Here is a 13,376-nt window from a genome sequence, read left to right on the forward strand (position 1 = left end):
CAGAACTCATGAAGCGTTCATACCCGGGCTTCACACAGCCTATGCCTGGCCTAAAGCACCACAGCGCCCAGAGGCCCAAGGGGTGCACACCCCAATTGTAGTTCAACGTTATGGTTACTGACAGTAGGCTGGATGCCAACTGCCACTGTTTTGTTACAACTTCATAGTTGGAAGCAAATGTTAAAAACCCGGTTGCACAGTGGGACCAGATCCGCAACAGACCTGGATGGTGAGTAGAATTGACTCGGTCTCCCCCACCCACCCCAGAGAAACAGGACTCTCCCATGGATTCACTGCCCCATAGAAACTGAACTCTATCTCACTCAATGTGAAGGGCCTAAATGCACCTACAAAGTGCAAATCCACGCTTCAGCGCTTACAGGATTTGAAGGGCTCTGTGGTCTTCTTGCAGGAGACTCACCTGCTTCCACTGGACGCTCCCCAGCTCCGGAACAGAAACTTTCCACTCCAATACTTGCCTTCCAGTGGCTCAAAGAGAGGCGGCATGGCAATCCTCCTGGCGAAAGGTATCCCGTTCAAAGCACTGGAGACATTATACTGGCCAGAAAGTCGCTATGCAGGAATCAAGGGCATGATCTTTGGGCAACTATACCCCTTGATGTCGGTCTATGCACCCAATGAAGGACAAGAGGCTTTCTACATAGAACTGGAGGCCAAGCTTCTCCCCTTCATCAAGGGACAGGTGATCATTGGGGGAGACTTTAAGAGGGTGCCAGACCCTCTGATGGACAAATCTCAACCACCAGCCCCAAGAGACTTCAAGACGGCCACGGGGCTCCTTCATCTGTTTAGGTCACTGGGGGTGGTGGACGCCTGGAGGGTACTACGCCAAGATGAAAAGGACTTCTCTTTCTTCTCGCAGGTGCCTCGGACCTGTTCGCGAATAGACCTACTCTTGACATCCCCCCAACTACTGTCCTTTGTCGATGAGGTGTGCATAAATCCAAAAATCTTGTCAGTCCACACCCCAGTCATGCTGACTTCCCTAGTATATAACCTGGACCCCCCTCCCAAACCTCGCTGGAACCTCTACGATCCGATCTTAAAAGACATGGTACTGAGGGACGCCAGAGCTAAAGCAATCCAATCTTACTTTCGGGAAAATCCTACAGAACACACCTCACCAGCAAACACCTGGGATGCCATGAATGCAGTGATCAGGGGAGAATTTATAGCCCATGTGGCAGCTTACCGGAAGCGTAGACTGGAGGCACGCGCAAAGCTAGAAAAAGACATAATAATAGCCCAAGAGAAACACAAGAAGGGATGGTCTCCGAGGGCCCACCGCTCCCTACAGGTAGCCCGCAACAGACTCGAAGCCCATTACGCAGATGAAACAGCTCACGCTCTTTCGAGAACTAAACAGGGCTAATACGGCAAAAACAATAAAGCAAATAAGCCCTTGTCGTGAAATTAGCCAAAATAAAAAGACGGAACACAATAACAGGCCTGCGGGACCTACAGTGAAGGGTCCAATATATAGAAGAAGCGAAATTACAATTGGCGGCGGACCACCTCACCACCTCAACGCCGCCAATTGTAATTTCGCTTCTTCTATATATTGGACCCTTCACTGTAGGTCCCGCAGGCCTGTTATTGTGTTCCGTCTTTTTATTTTGACACTATGACAGCAGCTCCCCGCAGCAGAACAGAACAAAAACAATATATCGAAGGGACCACCCTCCCACAACAGACACAGAAGCCCTGGATGCCCCGATCACAAGCAAAGAAGTAGATTTGGTCATCAAAGCTCTAAAAACCAGGACCCCAGGCCCTGATGGGTTCACAACTAGAATTTACAAGCTCTTTCGCCCCCGACTTTTGGTCCCCCTCACAGCCCTTTTCAACTCTTTTGACGCGTCAGGCTCTGTCACTTCAACAATGCAAGAGTCTGTTACCATCCTCTTACTTAAGCCAGGAAAAAATCCCAGAGATTGCACCTCATATAGACCTATTTCCTTATTGAATATAGACGCCAACATATACTCCAAGGTCCTAGCAAATCAGCTGGCAGTAGTTCTCCCCAAAATAATCAACCCAGACCAAACAGGCTTCATTCAGGGTAGATCAACAGGGGACAACATCCGGCCGAGCACTGAATCTGGTGGAAATAGCAAATCAGAGAGTCAGAAAATAGCACTATTAGACCCATATAAATCCAAGGCTTTTGACAAAGTGGACTTGTCCTTCATGCAACTTACCCTTGAGGGTTTCAGTTCGGCCCACTCTTCCGCAAAATGGTCCTGGCTAACTACTGCTCGCCCAAAACCTCCCTATGGGTTAACCAGAGACTAACGGCGCCCATCCCACTGTCGTGTGGGACAAGGCAAGGGTGTCCTCTTTCCCCCACTGTTGTTCGCCCTAATAATGGAACCTCTGGCCCAACTGATACGGAGGGACCCAAATATTAAGGGACTGCAAATAGGCACCTCACAACACAAAATCTTGCTTTATGCAGCCGATGTCTTGTTGACCATAACAAATATCCATCCCTCATTAAAACACTCCCTCAGAGAACTACATAGATTTGGAATGGCAGCTGGGTTCAAAATCAACCATGGAAAGTCCTCAGCCTTAGGGTGGGGATGACTGCAGAGGAGATGGAAGTCCTTAAACCGCTGTGCCCCGTTCAATGGAAACGTAAATCCATACACTAATTCGTGGTAAAGATCCCGGACCGACCGGTAGAAGTATACTCAGCAAACTTTCCCCCCCTCTTTAAAGAACTAGAAGGGGTCTCGAACAATGGACCTCCCAAGAAATGTCACTGCTGGGGCGAATTACAGCCTGCAGAAGGAACTTTTTACTGCGATTTCTTTACTTTTGCTCCTCCCTACCTGTCTCAATCCCGTTACCCTCCCTTCTCCACCTTCAGCAAAAAATGCTCTGACTCATATAGAGGGGGAAAAGAGCCAGGATCCCTAAAAAAGTGATGATGGACAGTGATCACCTGGGTGGTCGGGGGATCCCGAACCTACGCAAGTATTATGTGGCCTCACAACTTGTGCGCTTCTGAGCTTGGCTCACCTCAGCAAAGCCCCTGAGGTGGGTGAAATTTGAACAATCACGATTGCCCTTACCCCTCGGTTCTCTTCCCTATATCTCTCCCTCGATACGGAAGTGCTGGCCAGGCATACTTTTTTCAACGAAATGCATGCTGCAAACATGGGACTGGGCAATGAAATCCAAAGGCATCCCAAGTGTCTTGGGCCTGAATACCCCAATCTTTCAGAATCCGTCCTTCACGCTGGGAACCCACCCCACAAACTTTAGGAACTGTGTGAGAGGGGGCCTGAAAACCCTAGCACAACTATTTGAAAATGGCCAACCACAGACATTTGAGAGCTGTAAAACGGCCTTTCAACTGGCTAAAACGGACAGATTCCCCTATGCCCAGCTCCGCCACTGGAATACTCACACACTAGTCTGATAAGGGGCCATACGCGACTTCAGCCCCATGGAACTCATCCTGCAAGGGGAACCATCTCTAGGAAAGATATCTAATTTATATAAACTACTACAAGAAGACATGCTAACTCTCAAGCCCACATACATGACACAATGGGAAAACAGATTTGGGACACCTGATCGAGGATCACACCTGGACAGACATGTGGACGAGAAGCTACTCCTCCTCGATGTGCGTCACAAATAGAGAATGTGCTCTTAAGCTGCTCCTCCGCTGATACTATCCCTCAGTGCGGCTCCACCACATCCAAAATTCACAAGATGCACAATGCTGGCACAAATGTGGACCGCAAAACAATTACTTACACCTGTGGTGGCACTGCCCCATCGTCCAATCCTTCTGGGACCAACGTCTTTCTACTATCGAGGCCATTACCCAGATCAAGATTCCCAAAACTCCTCAGGTGGTCCTGCTCGGCTCCCCAGTCCAGGGGGTTTACCCAAGAAAGGGGGCGACAGTCATACTCATCACTCAGTTGCTCCTCGCAGGAAGCATTACGATCACTCATACCTGGAAGATCCCAGAGGGTCCGTGGCTGACCCTTTGGTGAATCAAAATATGCGACATCCTGGTTGGGCCCCAATTCTAGACTATGACCGGGACTTCCCAAAGCAAACAAACCAGCTCCACGTAGCGCGGCTGGTCCTACGAGACAATTTCCAATAATGGACCCTCTTTGGCCGAACGGTTCTATAAGGGAGAGAAACAGGGACTGAGGGACGACTAGCGTCCAAAGAAGGGAGAAGGGAGGCAGTTTTTCATTTACCATTCCATCCAATCACTAACACACACTGTATTTGTGATACTGTCTGGTTTTCCCATGTATGCAACCAAAGCGAAATAAAGTTCTTTATAAAGAAAATGGACAGGTGGCGTGGCCTGCGCACGCAATGTGAGGACGCACTGGGGTTGAGCTCCCCGTCCCGATCCTGAACAGATCCTTCGAAATATGGCGAAATTGAACTACGCATGCTATAAGTGAACGTTCCGGCAGGGGAAGCGATGCAGCACACTCGGTGCTACAAACGAGCAAAAAACGTTGATCCTACACCCCTGTAGCAGGGCGAACGAAGAGGTGCCCCCGGGTTGGCCAAAATGGCGGACGGCACCGCAGTATAGGACCAATGGAGAAGCGCTCTCATTGCGTGCCAACTGAAGGCAGTCACAACGAGACCGCCCGTGATACCTAATGCCGGCAAGACTGGGGCAGCAGAGACCGCAGCAGCCACCGGAGGATCAGACATCGTGGAGCAGCAAGGAGGAGGCAGCGACCAGCAGACAGGCCTGAACATGGCATTGCGAAGAGGACGCCAAGAAGCAGCCACCCAGACAGCGACTCGGACCAAGGCCAGAGTGGGCAGGAACAACCTGCGTCTGGGCCGGGAGTGTGTCACCCGACCCTGGAGGCAGAACAACATCAACGCGAAGTGAGCCAGGAGGGGCGGGGAACGAGCCAGGATAGAACGCTGGCGGGAGCGCACTGAAACTCTCCCAACATGCAGAGAGCAATCGGGCGGTTGGAGCAGGCCGGCCGCCCCCCCGCCGGTGTAGAATCCAGTGAGGAGGGCCGTTCGACAAGGGAAAAGCGTTGGAGGGGACCCACACACGGGGCGGAAATAGAGCGGTGCTCTGCACAGCACTCAAGACATATCCACCTACCCCACGAAAGACACGGGAAACGAAGCGATAACAGACAAGGGGGTGACACCAGACCCAAACGCAATCCCCACAGTGAAAGGTAGATGCCATACCTAGTCACACTACAGCCTCGCATGACAGCACAAGCGGATGAACAATTGGCCTGAGGCAAGAACGAGGATGCACGGGTAGTTTTGGGGCACACCTGTTTTGCCATCCATCATATGGAGGTGTCCGCACCGGTGACTGGAAACAACAAAACCCTGCCGGTGCTGGCCAACATTAGGCTCGATCAGCTGTTGGGGCAAAAGGACTAGAAGTCATAGTGAAATAAGAAACGAACCACTGTACTGGCTCACACCTACACAATACCCGAGGGCTGCAGAACCCCAACATAAGCACAGCAGCTTTAAAACAGGAACTGCCAACATATTAAACAGTCCCCCAGAAGATATCACTCAACCAAGTGGCCCACACCTGCCCAGGAGTACAGAGGGAGCAAATCAGATGCACACTGGACTGCCACAACAAAATCACACATATACGCAGGCCAGCGACACGAGAGGGTTGGCACAGACTGGCAACTACTCAAGGACACAGCTGGTAAGGTGATGCAATGTCCCCTCCGAAAGGAAAGCCCAAAACTAGCACCATGGAATCCTTTGTGGTGGCCCACCCAAAAGAAGTAGAGTCGGAAACCAAAGCACCTGAACAAGGCCAGGGGTCCCCCATGGAGAGAACTAAAGATGGGCGGATACTGGAAGCAATATCAGGACTCTGCTCATTCATTAACACCAAGATAGAGGAAGTGAAATCCGACATGCAACTAATGCGCCAGGATTTGCGCAACCTAGCAGAACGGGTGACAACCACGGAATCGAACCAACAAGAGATGGCCATGACCTTGAAAGAGTCCCGGACCAAAGTGGAAGAGTTAGAAAAGCGCAACAGAATACAAGAAGAAAGGGCCGAGGACGCAGAGGGAAGATCAAGGTGCAACCATGTACGCTTACTTGGGGTTCCGGATGGACTCGAGGGCCGCGACCCCACGAATTTCATGGAGACACTACTGCAGCAGGAAGTAGGTGCCGACAAACTCTCCCAGGGGTTTGCTGTCGAAAGAACACACAGAGCGCTCCAGAAAAAAACACCACCGGGCTCACACACTCGCCCGATCATAGCTAAGATCCTAAACTTCCAAGACAGGGAGGTGATTCTAAGACACTCACGCGAGGAAGGTTCAATAAGCAAGGGAAACGCAAAGATCACAATATACCCGGACTACACCCCGGTGGTTCAAAGGGCGAGAAACTCCTATATTCCGATTAAAGACAGTCTGCGACAACTGGACCTTAAATACATTCTGCTCTACCCCTCCAGGCTCAAGATGATACACAAAGGACAAGCCATCTTCCTAGGGACTCCAGCTGCAGCAAACATGTGGCTCGAACACAACAACATGGCCGACGATGATGAGACGACAACAAGATCACAACACTGATATAACAGGGTCCCACAGAGAGCAACTACCCACGGTAAACAATCTCTTTCGCCAAAACCCTTGCCAATAAGGACGGGAGAACCACCATGCCGACTCACCTGTGCAAAAAGCATGAACCCGCCAATGGATCGATGTAGGCCTATTGCCATTACATCACTACCCGCCAAGGATGGCTTGGAAAGGCCAAGAGATGGCGGGGGCACCCGAGCACTGCCTACAATACTGAAGGGCAGCATTGGACAACAGGAGGTATGCATTGTCAACACTTACCTCCCCAACAACGGCATCCCCGTGTACCTGTCTAAGTTAAGTGCCAAACTAACACCCTACCGGGATTTTTTTTTATGTGGGGGGGTGACTTCAACAGCACGCGAGACTGCGCGTTAGATAGGTCTAAACCCCTAACAACACCAACCCCCCCCCCAATCCCCACTGAACAAAGTGCTAGAGAACCTTGACCTAGCCGAGGTGTGGAGGGAACTGCACCCGAATGATAGAGCATACTCATACTACTCATCTCCCCACGCACTCTACACTAGGATCGACTATCTGCTAATCGACAAACAACACGTATCTCAGGTGGACTCATCTTCCTACCTAGGAAGAACGATATCAGACCACTCCCGACTCCTTCTGGAATGGAGGACAAAGGGGCCCAGACCACCCATGCCAATGTGGCGTATGCCAGTAGAAGCCCTGCAGATGGGGCTTTCAAGGAGGACCTCAGGGACAAAATACAGCAATACCTGGACATCAATGTAGGATCTGTGAAGGGCTGGGACACAATATGGGAGGCCCTAAAAGTGATGATCAGGGAGGAGGCCATCGCCAGTGCTGGTGGCATTAGGAAAACTCTACGGAAAGAGCTAGAGGTTGGGGAGGGGAGAATCACCCAACTTGAAACATTGGCGCCCAAAACAAGGGAAGTAGAGGAGGAACTCGCCACAGTCAGAAACAACTGCCAAAAAGCTTGGGCCAGGTTAGCTAAATTTGATTACATAACCAGGACCACCAGAGCGCACGCCGAAAGCGACAAACCAAGCAGACTCTTAGCGTGGCTATGCAAAAAAGAACACCCGAAATACCCGATCACAGAAATAAAAAACACCACCGGTGAGATCCGCAATTCGCAACTGGAAATAAATGAGGCATTTAGCCGATTTTATGCCCAGCTCTATAGCCATGAAACAGCGATAACGCAAAGGGACATCCTAGCCATACTCGAAGAAATAGATCTCCCAACACTGAACGAAGCTCAGGTAGCCACTTTAAATGAGGACCTATCATTGGAAGATATAACCGAGGCAATCAAATCACTGTCCACCAGCAAGACCCCGGGCAGTGATGGGATACCCCCCAAGTTTTATAAAACATATAACGATACCTTAGCCCCCACCCTCCTGGAGGTCTTTAAAGAATCTTTCGAGAGAGGGACCTTTCCCAAAAGCATGAGGGAGACGATGATAGTACCGATCCCCAAACCTCGGAAACCCAAAGAAGACTGCGGTTCATACAGGCCATTAGCCATGCTTGATTATGACATAAAAATATTGACAACTGTTTTAGCGCAGAGGCTCTCCAAGGTGATAGGCACACTAATACATGAGGACCAGAACGGATTCATACCAGGTAGAAACACAGCAGTGAACCTGCGCCGACTATAACATGTAGTGGCACAGACCACAGGCTCACGCGAACCATATGCAGCGGTCTCCCTGGACGCCCCAAAAGCATTTGACTCGATATGCTGGGAGTGGTTGTGGGAAGTCCTGGGACAATTGGGTTGGGGGCCTCCTTCATTAGATGGATAAAAATACTATATCAGTCACCGGTGGCCAGAGTCAAAACGAGGAGGACTGTGTCAGGATTATGGGACATCCAAAGGGGCACCAGACAGGGCTGCCCACTATCACCCATGTTATACATTCTGGGACTGGAACCACTAGCTATATTTATGAGAAAGCAATTCTTTGACTCCGGCATTAGGATGCGGGGCGAATACCATATTATATCACTATACGCAGACGATGTCTTATTATACCTGAGAGACCCCCACCTCAACCTACCAACAATCCTAGAGGTCCTAGAGAACTTTGCACGGGTATCAGGGATCTCCTTCAACAAGGAGAAATCCAGCATATTCCCTCTTGCTGAACTGGCCACACAAACTGAAACTGACCTCCCAATGGTGGGAATCCAATGGAAGCTCCACACCTTTAGATACCTGGGAGTCAACATCTGGCACATACCAGAACAAACACATGGGGGTAACACACAGGTGGCGGTACATGGGCTCAGGAAATCGATAACATTCTGGTCAAAACTGCCACTATCAATGATGGGCAGAGCCGCAGTAGCTAAAATGATAATACTACCAAGATTCCTATACTACTTTCACAACATACACTACCTTATACCACTCCTTCTTCCGTGTTCTGGAGAAACTACTGAGAGAGATGCTGTGGAACAACACCAAACACAAAATATCCCTGAACACATTAACGCTACCATACGCAGCAGGCGGAATCCAGCTCCCTGACCTGGGAAAATACTACCTAGCTGCACAATTAAGTCACGTGACCAAATGGATGGCTGACGAGCGTACCCCTGAAACCAGGTTACTCAGACAACATGTTGTCAGTCTAGAAATCTAATTTGAGACCGCAAACGCATTTAGGTGGCCGAGGGCGACCGTCTCATGCACGATACGACAGAATATAGGTTTTCGAGTTTTCCAATGAACGGCCATTTTGATGTAACAAGAATCGCCATTTTGTTTTCTAACCATTGCTCATTGCTTTCTGTTCCTATTGCTTCGCAGTATATTTTCCGCTTACACTGCTCGACTGTGGAACATTGTTGTCTGTGTGTGAAAAGGACAAGGCCACAGGGCCGAGAGGATAACAAGAGTTTCGCTGAAACACAAACATAGGCAGCCCCAGGAAGAATGCCCGGCTCCCTCCTTAATGTAGCCTTGAAGCAGAGCCGCAGGGCATTTAATCATTTCACAGCTGCCAGCCAGTCTCGTTATATGGTAGAATATGTTAGAATAATACCGCTAAAGGCTTGAATTATGCTTTTCTAACGGCCCCCCTTTGCTGAGCCCGCTAAGAGCACGTCGGCTCCCAGGACACGAATAGCACCTGATAGATAGCAAGGTCTGGAATGCAACTCCCCCTGTATGTAGTTCGCTTCCAAGAACAGAAGCGCCATGTTCTATTCAATAACCGAAAGATGCCTATGCACTCACAAATTGCAAATTGTTACTAGAATAGATGTTTGAAGGTGTCATAGTGGTCAGAGATGCCCATCATCACACCAAGTTCAAAGAAACCCAATGAAGAGGGGTGTTGTACATGTCATAGCTGAATGTTTTATATGCATTTTGTATATATGTAACTGATGTACGTAATTCACTCTCTTGCGTCCCTCGAGGTCTAGAGATACACGTCGCAGGGGCGTGAGACCGAGTTGGCCCACTGAGACTTTTGCTTTGCAATAAAACCCTAGCTTTGGGAATACAACCTCGTGTCTGGCGTCTCTATCGTGTGTGGTGACCCACCTTGTTTCCATAGATGTCAGGGTCCCCTAGGGGCCCCTTTCAAGATGGCGCCCGAATAGGGACCCTCCCCCACTTGTTCCTTCGCGTAACGTTGTAATTGAGAAAGGCAGAGAACGGCGAGGACAGGACGATCGAGCCGGGATCAAGAGGTGTTCGGGGCGCCCTGTAAAAGTGATGAGATACTCCTTTGCAGATCTGCACACATCTGATCCCTGATCGATGTGCCTGGCTAGAGAACAAGGAGGCGAGGGTCCCGAAACGAGGCGGAAGCGCAGACTTGATTTATCAGGTCAGTCATTCCCCGATTTAAAGCATCCTGATATTGGTTCAGAGTTGACTTTGCAAAATCAAACGCCCTAGGTAAGGTTGATTAACCAAGGGGAAGGTTGAAGCATGCCTGGGGTATTGTCCACATTAGCGGGGTTTTTCCGCTGTGGTAGACAATCTTTGGAAAAGGGCCAAATTGTACCACCTGGGGGAACGCCGGCGTATGAGATGTATGTGAAGTATGGAGTGGGTGCGATAATATTCTGTGAGACTTGGCATAGGCAAACCAGAAAGCAACAAGACCATCAGTGGCCGATTAATGATAGTTTTGAGGTGGCGAGGATAGATAACTTGGAAAGGGTGTTGATAAGAAAGAAAATGTGTCCTGCAGCATTTGAAACTATTAAAGACTGGAGAAGGGAAGCAATGCTCCGATTTAAAAGCAGAGCAAAGCATGCGCGCAGGCATAAAATAAATCAAAAGGTGAGGTAGCGGAAGAAAAAGAAGAGGAGGAGTGGACTGTGAGTCTAAGAAGGGCAGGCAGGCGTGACCAGTTGAATATAGAAAAGATATACCCACAACGAGAATTGCACATGGCAGATGAATTGATAGAAAATATATTGACCCATACAAAACAAGGCCCAAGATCAGAAGTAAGACCAGATACGTCAGTAGCTATTGCCCAGACCCCGCCCGTAGCTCAAGCTCCCCCTCCGGTAGCTCAAGCCCTCCCACAGCCACAGACCGTGCACGTAACACTTCCTACTAGCCAACCAGGCCCAGAACAGACACTCGCTGTTCCCATTGTCCCATCCGCACCTGCCGCCTTAGACACAGACTCGGTACCGTCCGTTCCTCCCGGGGTTGGAGTTGAAACCACGGGGGCAAGAGGCGGGACTGATCAACGGCAGTGCACAAGGGTAACCCGCAGCGCAATCAGCAAGGAAAGGGAGGTGGAATTGCAGCAACAGGCAGAGATGTATATAGACGGGAATGATGGGACGGCAACATTGGCTTCGATATATGACTTTCGTAGAAGGAACGAAAGACAGGTAGTGTTGGAATGCATGGGTGCATATTTGGTGGAGAGATGGAAACAGCTAATTGGGAAATTACCACCGAAGGGATTGTTAGATTTTAATGCATTAGCACGCTGTAGGGAGAGGGATGAAGAAGTGAGAGAACATGTGTATAGACTTTTTGAGCTTAAAGATGAATTAGATAATGATTATGTCGAAATGTTTACTGCACCTGCCAAAATGTTTACTACACCCATGTACAGGAGTAGGGTGATCGGGAGACCTGGAGAGGGGGAAAAGGGGTTGCATAATAAACGACGGCAGTTACCATCGCCGGGGCAGAAGGAGATGGTGAACGAATTATCGTTGCTAAAACAGGTGGGGGCAGACTTGAAGGAATGTCTAATTAGAACACGGGTATTAATGCAGCAAGTAGTAGGACATAATAGAGGGCGAGGGAACGCACAAGTAAGGAGTAGTTTGAATATGCATGGGAGAACAGTGGGGCCGAATCAGTGTGCATATTGTAAAGAGGAAGGACATTGGCGAGCGCAATGCCTGCATCTACAGAATAGAAATGGGTCTGGTCAGAGGAGACAGCATAGAGGACACCCAGGAGCGAATGGACCAAATAGGAATAGTATGCAGCAGCATCATAATAATGGAGGTAATCAAAACCAAGGCCAAAACCAAAATGCCCCAAACCAGAGTCAGGGACAGCAAAATCAACAATATGGAAATCAGAGTGGGGGAAATAGAGGGAAGAGTGGAAATGTTTTCGATACACAGCCAAACACGTATTACAGTAATAGTAATGATTACACATCGGACGATGTGTTATTTCCCCAGTAGGACAGCCCAGGACAGGGGTCGGAACCAGTGTCTATTCCCGTGAATCAGAGAGGACCCTACGTAGAAATGAGAGTCGGGAATGAGGAACACTGCTTTCTTGTAGATACAGGAGCACAGAAGTGTTCAATAGACCATCACTTGGTTCCGAATATACCACTGTCAGGGTAAAAGAATATTTCCGTACGGTTCGCAGGTACACCAGTCATAAACCCAGTGTCCAAACCAGTCCCAGTTACCATAGGACCATTTACCGAACATTGGGCCTCATTACACGGATGGCGGTAAGGGTTTACCGGTACCGGTATTTTACCGGTACCGGTAAATCCTTACCGCCTTACTACGAGGTCCCTTTGCGGGTTGGGGAATTTAACGTCTGTTTTTTGCAGGCGTTAAAAACCAAACCGCAAAGGGACCATTGAGCTAATTACGGTACCGCAAGAGCCCTATGGGGCAAAAATGGGAATGGGGAAGGGCAATGGTGGAAGGGGGAATTACCGCCCCGCCAACCTTGGAATAGGGCGGTAATTCCCCTTTCCACCAAGGCGGTGCCGGTATTTTACCGGCATGAACAATGGCGCTAATAGCGCCATGGTTCACCGCCATCCGTGTAATGAGGCTCATTGTCCTTTCCTTCTAACAGAAAATTGTGGAGAAAATGTGTTGGGATTAAATTTGTTGAAAAAACTAGGTTCTGTTATACATTGCACGGCAGACGGAGTGCTTCTAACGATATGGCCACACAATGCCCCTGTGTCAGAATTCATGTCCGAAGCGCTACCAGGGGAACTAAGTAAAGTACCAACCTGTATATGGGCAATGCATGACAACGATGTGGGATGTTTAAAAATAGAGCCAGTAAATATCATTTTAAAAGAAGGTGTTACCCTACCGCGAATACCCCAATACAAAATTTTGGTTGAAGGTGAGAAAGGATTGAGGAGTATTGTTACTGATTTGGTGAAATTAGGGGTAATAGAGGAAATCACAGGCAGTACATGTAACAGCCCGATCCTTCCGGTTTATAAAAAAGGAGGTAATGAGGTACCA

Source organism: Ambystoma mexicanum, chromosome 4p (assembly GCF_040938575.1).
Source record: "Ambystoma mexicanum isolate Mex_15411 chromosome 4p, UKY_AmexF1_1, whole genome shotgun sequence".
Taxonomy (NCBI): Eukaryota; Metazoa; Chordata; class Amphibia; order Caudata; family Ambystomatidae; genus Ambystoma; species Ambystoma mexicanum.